General features: G+C 38.2%; 1 long non-coding RNA gene across 1 annotated transcript; it reads right to left on the reverse strand.

Annotated features, from left to right (window-relative positions):
* Positions 1 to 353: 353 nt before the first annotated feature.
* LOC113623466 (uncharacterized) lies at positions 354 to 7,129 on the reverse strand. The gene is made up of 3 exons (XR_003433944.1): positions 7,041 to 7,129; positions 6,511 to 6,638; positions 354 to 1,059 (listed from the first exon to the last, which is right to left on the reverse strand). It is a non-coding gene; the product is annotated as an uncharacterized LOC113623466 (long non-coding RNA).
* Positions 7,130 to 8,681: the final 1,552 nt, after the last annotated feature.

The following is an 8,681-nucleotide window of genomic DNA, read 5'->3' on the forward strand; positions in this document are numbered from 1 at the left end:
GAAACACATCATTTCTTCAATGCTCTCAGGAATCGGTATGGGGTTTTAAAATGGCTCAAAGCTTGACGGGAAGGAATGGGTAGGAGGTGATAGTTCATACTCCTTTTCCACCCAGACACTTGAATTATTATTCATTTTCCTGTCTCAACCTGTTTTGATATTAGGATTTCTTCTGCTTCAGTTGTCAAGTTCTCTTACCAAACAGAGCTCATTGTTCACAGATCAGTGAAGCGCTATTCTCTGCTTGTAACCTTGGAAATGGGGGGAGGGAGTATTTTGAAAATGACACAACAGAGTGTAAAGCTATGAAACAAGAAAGGGAGCCTCAGACAGAATACAACAATCATCTGAGAATTAATAAAAGCCACATGTAGAGAGATACTTTCATTATTTTCTATTTTTCTTTTGGGTTTTCATGCTTTTGATTTTCCCAGTTTAGCCACAGAGAGTGTTTGTGGGCATGGAAAAGCATGTTGGCTGGGTTTCCTATAAGACTTTCAGTTTTTACAAAACAGGCAAACAAAACCAGATTTTGTCATACTAGCATCTCAAGGCCTAGCACCTGGGTCCTTTCTTCACTAAAAAAATTTTAAAAATATATACACACATACATGTATGTATGTTTGGTTGGATGGATGGATAGATAGGCAGACATATATAGATAACATAGAACATTAACTGCTAGGGATCCTATACATCATAGGTCAATGCCTTCATTTCACAGATTAGAAGATGGAGGCTTAAAGAAGTAAAATGAGAAGTAAAATGACCAATTGTAATTCAAACTTCTATCTTCCAGCTCCAAGTTAAGGGCTCTGTCACTTGTGAAGCATTCCTTTTAAGGAGGGGTTTTCTAGTGGAGTTAGCAAATACTGTGATTCCTTGATGGTTTCAGATAAGTCCCAATACCTGATACTCCTTTGGCAGGCACATGGGAAGAGAGTGGTGCAGCAGTTGCTATTTTAACCTCCAGCAGCACAGGAATAAAAGGAGCTGATTCGGACATTCAGCCATTCATCCTTTTATTGAATACATCCTCATGCAGGACTGTGTTAGGTTCTGTGAGGAATAAAAGATGAATAAAATTAATGGTGTATAAGAATATTTATAGTAAAATCCCAGAGAGAGAGGGAGACAAGGAGTGAGTGAGCTTTGCGTATACACCAAAATGTTAACCATGCTCATTCCTAAGAGAGGTAATTAAAGGCTACTCTCTCCTACCTTCTTCTTTCTTTCTTTTTTTGTTAATCTTAAATGTTTACATTCTGCATAATAAACATGCACTGCTTTTGGAATAGGGAAAAAAGTTATTTTTAATTTAAAAAATTGACTAAGACATGCTGTGTGGGTTCTCCAGAGAGCCAAGTGGGCTATGGTTGAAGTGTCCTTGGTGGTCTCTCACCTCCCCCAAAGGTCTGGCTTCTGGGAAGCCCTGGCTGGGTGGAAGCATGGACGAGGAGGGCATTGTTCTTGTATTCCCATGGCCCTATCTTACCCCAGCTACTGCCTCTTGGGCAGCAAGTGCTTTGCATTAATTCTCATGGTCACATTACTCTCTTGATTGTTATACTTGTCCATGCTAAATAAGGGACAAACTGCTGTCACTGGCATAGCATGGAACAACAGAGACACACTCACTGGTTACCTAAAAAAGAAATAAATGAAAGAATCAAAAACATTTAAATAATCTTTTCCTAACTTAGAAAGTGTAAAAGATGAATTTTTTTTTTGAGAGAAAGTCAGCTGTGTTAAATCTCATACAAGTATTTCAGTTTAAAGGCACAATTGTCCATTGTTCACAGGGAAAAACAAAGTGCTTGAAACAACGAGAAACTTTTAAGCATACTTTATGTTATCTTGTTCTTTAACTTTGACATTATAGTGTTATTGGAAATACTGTGTACAGAGTGAAAGTCTTTTTATTTGAAAAAATTAAAACTAGTGCATGTTTCGCTGTCCTTGGTTACTATAAATCATTTACTAGTAGTGCCCTTGGTCTTCCGCAGTCTCTCCACTACATGAAATCGGCAGGAATGGCCAGCAAGCGTTTGGGAACAGAGAGGTACCTCAGTTGCTATACCATCTCCAGCATCACGTGAGAGAAAAGAGCTAGTCACTACTTTCCATCATCCATCAGTTTACTGAACCTACCCTGTAAGGACTGTGTCAGGTACTGTGAATAAAAGAGTTAATGATGTGCAAAAATAAAAATGATGAAGCAATTATTTTTCCTTTAGGTTCCATATAGTTCTGTGGAGTTAGTTTTGCTTTTGGCCTCTGAAAGTTCTCATTTATTTATCTCAAATGTTTACAAAGTGCTAACATAGGATTCAGAAACAACTGGGCCAGTAAACTATTTTCCTTATTCTTTAGTGCAAAACGGAGCAAAAAACCCCAAAAAACAAAACAAACCAAAAAAACCCTTTCATCCCTCCTGCACACAAATTTAATTATATTATAATCAAGATAACAATCTGATTAATAAAGTTTCTTCCAGTTCTAATTGCCTTGATGCCGTCATTTGAGCCACTGCACTGACTTGAAGCAAGACATCTTTTTTGTTTAGCTGCATGATTCAATAAATTCCATTGATGAATTAAGGCAGTTTGAGTTTGATTTTCTAATAGTGTATGTGTGTGTAAGTCAGGATGCTGGCAGGACACAAATGGCACACTTAAACCAGATAATTGAGGAGAGTTTAATGAAGGACCAATTACACAGGTGTGAGTGGGGTTAAGGGAAACCAACAAGAACTAGCAATAGCAGGAAACCTTTTCATCCCCCAGCCTGAAATGACAAGAGGAGGGGCTGGTTTCCCACAATCTGGAACTTAGGAAGGGCCATAGCTGTTGTTTCTAGAGAGGGCTGCCTGACAGGAGCTGTGGGCTTTATGAGGAAAGCAGACTTGCAGGAAAGTAACCCAAGGAATAAATAAACACTCTAACTTATCTTTCCTCCCACTCCCAATGGAGAACATTCGTCATCCTGTGACTCTAACATATTTTTTACAAAGTACTTTGGGATGTTAGAGACAGTGCATAAATAAAAGAATGATCATTATGATCATTGTTACATATAATTCAGTTCCATTTGTTGAGCATTCATTGTTGTGGGTACTTTGAAATAGTGCAAGAAATTTAGATTCCATAGTTGCTTTCAAGGGGCTAATACCCAAAAGAGTGAGATGAGATATTACAAATGAAAAACAAAATTAAGGAGCTAAAATATATGTACAAATTCAGGCTTTAGGGATGAACCAATCTGTATCCAGCTCATAGGTATTGGGCACAGGAGCCAAAGGAATCAATGAAACTGAGTGACTCCCAGGAGTTTGAATCTTATTAGAAGAGACATGCTCTTCCTTTCTATCCTGTGATTTGAGAATATTAGGTCTTGACTGCTAGAGGCATTTCACTATCAGGAGAAGAGGCCCTGGAACTGCTCAGAAGCCACTTCTATAGAACTTAACATTGGAGTCAAAGGAAGGCAGCACAAAGAGAAACTGGATCCTCGCTGACATCATTTGAACTGCTGGATAAGCCTCGCCTGAAGCCGAACATTTAGACTTTTTAGTTACAAGATCCAACAAGCTCCTTTTTATAGTTTAAGCCAGTATGAATTGGGTTTTCTGTCATTTGCATCATAGAATATCCTAATTGATACACCACCCTAAAACAAGATAATTGAAAAATTATTTCAAATTAAAGATTTCAAACATGAAAAGTGAGTCTTCACAAGAATACTTGCATTTTATTGTTATTCTTCATCCTAAATTTTAAAAGAAAGACCTGATTTATGAATTAACAAGTGTTTTAGGGATAGTAATTATAAGAAGTAACCTAAACAGACCATTCACTTTGGAAAGTTCTCTATGAGGGAAGCAATGCTTAGAATCTATTCCGTACATGATTTACCTAAAGAGTTGGTGAGTGTAGACAAAGGCTGGTGAGTGATGATTTTTTTTATGCCTCTAGCATGGCAGCAGTCATCAGGCCTGGAATAAAGACTTTTTTTCATATTCTCCCAGGACTAAAAATGTTGCCTCTTATAGATTTATTCTTTGGAATTGTTGATATCTTTCTTATATACAGCCTATACAACCAGATTTGGGATGGTTCATTCTGATTCCTGTGCTGTGAATATTTATTTGTTTACTCAATTAAATGAGTGGTTTTAGTGGTAGCCACTGGTGTTAAAGCACGAAGAGCCAAGATGATAATTTAGGAAAAGCTGAGTGTTAAAGGATTCTAAACCAACTATTAGACTACAATAATAACTCCAATCTCATTAACACAATGAACCACCTGATCATCATCTAATTCATAAAAAAAAACCTAACATGGACCAAATTTCTTTCTGCAGCTTGGAATGAAGCTGTTTCTATTTATTCAGTGTCTGGGGACCTAAATGTATGAAAAAGGTGTTGCCTTAGTAGAGGTCTGCAACTGAAGTTTTGAAAATGTCAGGGAACTGTTTCCCACTATTTATTAAATTATACAAATGCTTTTCATAAACACTTATCATACCTGTTTTGAAAGTAAAAAAAAAAAATAACTGCAGCAGAGTTCTGTTATCAAGGCAAAACACAGCACTGCATTTGACATAACTCCAACAAATATTGTGCTTCCTTCACAAAACTGGTTGGGTTAGTCTCACAAATGTCAAGAAACAAGTTGAGCGTTCAACAAATTATCTACCTGTCCCATATAGAAAGCACTGAAATTTCTAGCTTCCACAGGACATTATGCAGTGTTCAAAGAGCAGTTGAAAGGCATTTCTAGTCTGTGATTCAAGGCAGTTCGTGGCCCAGCCTATTAGGAGAGAAACATCCTTTTTGAAGTGAAATTAGCTCTTCTCTATATAGGAGTGTAACTGTGAAAAAAAAAGTTCAGAAATTTGGCTATTTCCCCTACCCCAAAAAGACAGAGGGGCATCTGAGATTGCTGACTAATGTTTTAGACATCAAAGAACCCAAGAATGTTGAGAGAAGACTAACAGAAAATGGGCCTATGAAGGTGTTATAAACTGTGTTCCTCCAAAATTATGTTGAAATCCTAACCCCCAATGTGATGGTATGAGGAGGTAGGGCCTTTGAGAGGTCATGAGGTCATGAAGGTAGAGCCCTCAAGAATGGGATTAATGCCCTTCTAAGAAGGGTCATAAGAGTTTGCTCCAGCTTTCTGAGTTCTACCATGTGAGGATACAATGAGAAGTCAGCAGTCTGCAACCTGGAAGAGGACTCTTACCAGAACCTGACCGTGCTGGCACCCTGATCTTGGATTTCCAGCTTCCAGAACTGTGAGAAATACACTTCTGTTGCTTATAAGCCACCCAGTCTATAGTATTTTATTATAGCAGCCTGAACTAGGAAAAAAGGTGATAAATTTGTTTACAGTAACAAGGTATTTGAGATCCTTGCTTTTGGTTTTGTTTCTTTTTTAATTTATGTATGTATTTATTTATTTTTGGCCGCATTGGGTCTTTGCTGCTGCGTGCGGGCTTTCTCTAGTTGCAGCGAGCGGAGTCTACTCTTGGTTGTGGTGCACGGTCTTCTCATTGCGGTGGCTTTTTTTTTTTAACATCTTTATTGGAGTATAATTGCTTTACAATGTTGTGTTTCTGCTGTATAACAAACTGAATCAGCTTTATGTATACATATATCCCCATATCCCCTCTCTCTTGCGTCTCCCTCCCACCCTCCTTATCCCAGCCCTCTAGGTGGTCACAAAGCACCCAGCTGATCTCCCTGTGCTATGCGGCTGCTTCCCACTAGCTATCTATTTTACATTTGGTAGTATATATAAGTACATGCCACTCTCTCACTTCGTCCCAGCTTACCCTTCCCCATGTTCTCAAGTCCATTTTCTACGTCTGCATCTTTATTCCTGTCCTGCCCCTAGGTTCATGAGAACCATTTTTTCTTTTTCTCTTTTTTTTTTAGATTCCATATATATGTGTTAGCATACGGTATTTTTCTCTTTCTGACTTCACTCTATATGACAGACTTTAGGTCCATGCAGTGGACCTTCTCTTGTTGCAGAGCATGGGCTCTAGGCGTGCGGGCTTCAGCTGTGGTATGCAGGCTCAGTAGTTGTGGCTCACGGGCTCTAGAGCACAGGCTCAGTAGTTGTGGTGCACAGGCTTAGTTGTTCTGCAACATGTGGGATCTTCCCGGACCAGGGCTCGAACCCGTGTCCCCTGCATTGGCAGGCAGATTCTTAACCACTGTGCCACCAGGGAAGTCCCTGCTTTTGTTTTATTTGATGAGAATAACTTCTTAGCAAAATGAAAGAGATAATAATCTAATTCAATTAAACAATCAGTAAACTTTTTGTCACTCTAACTAGCAAAATAAAATCCACCCCTTAGGGAATGAGCCATTCCTTAGGGAATGAGGGTGGTAGTGGTGAAATACATTAGAAGTTTAGTTTAAAAAATATATGTGCACAACCTAAAAGCATTCTGATTTTTTTCAAAATAGCACCCAATGATGTTCAAGTGAACTCTTACCTTTCCTGGGGAGATTAACTTTTCACAGCTGTACAATGACATCTCAGGATTCTTAGCAGATACATCGAAGACCTTGGACCTCATGTTGTTGGCTTATGTGAAGACACATTCACTTGGCAGAGGACAGGCTGGAGAAGTACAGTAAATTGACTACAACTCTCTATAAAACAGACCTTTCATATATTTGTAATGAGATGACAATGTATATATTTACCATAATGAGGAATAGCATTTGCTTGAAGTATATTCTTAGTATTGGGCAGAACAAAATATTCCATAAATTAAAAATAACATATGTATTTTTGCATATTCTATTTTATTAAAAAATATTGGAATCCATACATATTGTATAAGATAACTCTTTAGTAAACAGATTTTTAAAAAACTTTTATTGTGGAAAAGTTCAAACATATACAAAAAAAACGGTGAAGAGTACCATGGACCTTATATACTCATATATACTCACAACCCAGCTTCAACAAGTATCGACTCATGGCCAAACTTGTTTCACTATACTCCCACTGACTTACCAAACCCTCATTTCTCAATGGATTTTTTGAAGCAAATTCATGTCATGATATTGTTGGGAGAGAGACTCTTCTTTGGGCCTCTTAAGTTCCTACAGATCTTACTGGATGGACCAAGATGCCAAGGCCCTGACTGCTTTCACCAGGCCCATTGCTCAAGGTTGATTGTGTACTCAGTAACTTTAAGAAATGAGGTAACATCTCCTCCCCACCCCTCCACCCTCCACTCCCACCCCTGGACAAACAGTAGGTCTTTCTTGCTCTTACTGTTTGCTGTAAGACTAGTGAGTTCCCCAAACTCAGTGTTCCACAGCTGTGAAGCAACCCACTGCACGTGCAGCCATCCATCTGTGTTACCCCGGTGGCACCGAAAGCAAGGGGACCCAAAACAAATATGCTAATGTTTGTGCTGCTTATTGTGTCATGAGTAATAAAGTTCTTTGTCTCTGACCCAAGGGTCTTGAGTATTCTGCCAGGCTCCATAAAATAATAAGTGGATAATTTATTAGATTGTAGGTCAAGTAAAATCGAATCCCAGATCCAATATATATCATTTTATCTGTACATATTTCAGTATACATCTCTAAGAGATAAGAACTCAAAAAAAAAAAAAACAACTTAGGTAAGATGACTAAGTTCTAGAGATCTGCTACACGACATTGTGCCTTAACAATATTGTATTGTGCACATAAATATTTGTTAAGAGGAAAGATTTCATGTTAAATGTTCTTACCACAATAAAAATGTCACTATTATTGCATCTAAAAAACAGACAATAATTCTTTAATAGAAGTGAATATCATCAATCATGTTCAAATTTCCCCAATTATTTCTCTTTTTTTTAAACAATATATTCAATAGGCATCCAAATAATTGTATTGGTGATATGAACCTTTAAAAAATTTATTGTGGTAAAATATATATAACATAAAAGTTGTGATTTTAACCAATTTAAAGTGTACGGTTCAGTGGCAATAACAACATTCACAATGTAGCACCACCATCATCACCACCTGTTCCTAAAACTTTTACATCTGGGTGATTTAAATCTTTAGTATCTTTTAATCTATTGGTTTCCCTTTTCCCTTTCTCTGTTTCTCCTTGCAATTTATTTGTTGAAGAAAATCAAGTCATTTCTACTACACAGTTTCCCCCAGTTTGGATTTTGCTATATTCATAACAGTTTCATAAGCTTCCATGAGGAGGCATATAATGTCTGGTTGTTTCTCTTTTTGTGGTGTTAATAGTCATTTATGATCACTGTTTAGGTCCATTAGTTTTTAGGGGTGCAAAGTGGTGATATCTGAATTCTATTATTGCTTTTTTTTTTTTTTTTGCGGTATGCAGGCCTCTCACTGTTGTGGCCTCTCCCGTTGCAGACACAGGCTCTGGACGCGCAGGCTCAGCGGCCACGTCTCACGGGCCCAGCTGCTCCGTGGCATGTGGGATCTTCCTGGACCGGGGCACGAACCCGTGTCCCCTGCATCGGCAGGCAGACTCTCAACCACTGCGCCACCAGGGAAGCCCCTATTATTGCTTTTTAATAGCTGTTTAATACTTCCATAGAGGAACAGTTACATAGTACTCCATTATATGGATGTTTATTCCCCTTGTCTAAACAGAATGTTTCATAAGTCAGAAGAG

This window comes from Aethalodelphis obliquidens, unplaced genomic scaffold (assembly GCF_003676395.1).
Source record: "Aethalodelphis obliquidens isolate GAN/ISIS:26980383/991018 unplaced genomic scaffold, ASM367639v1 scaffold1, whole genome shotgun sequence".
Lineage (NCBI taxonomy): Eukaryota > Metazoa > Chordata > Mammalia > Artiodactyla > Delphinidae > Aethalodelphis > Aethalodelphis obliquidens.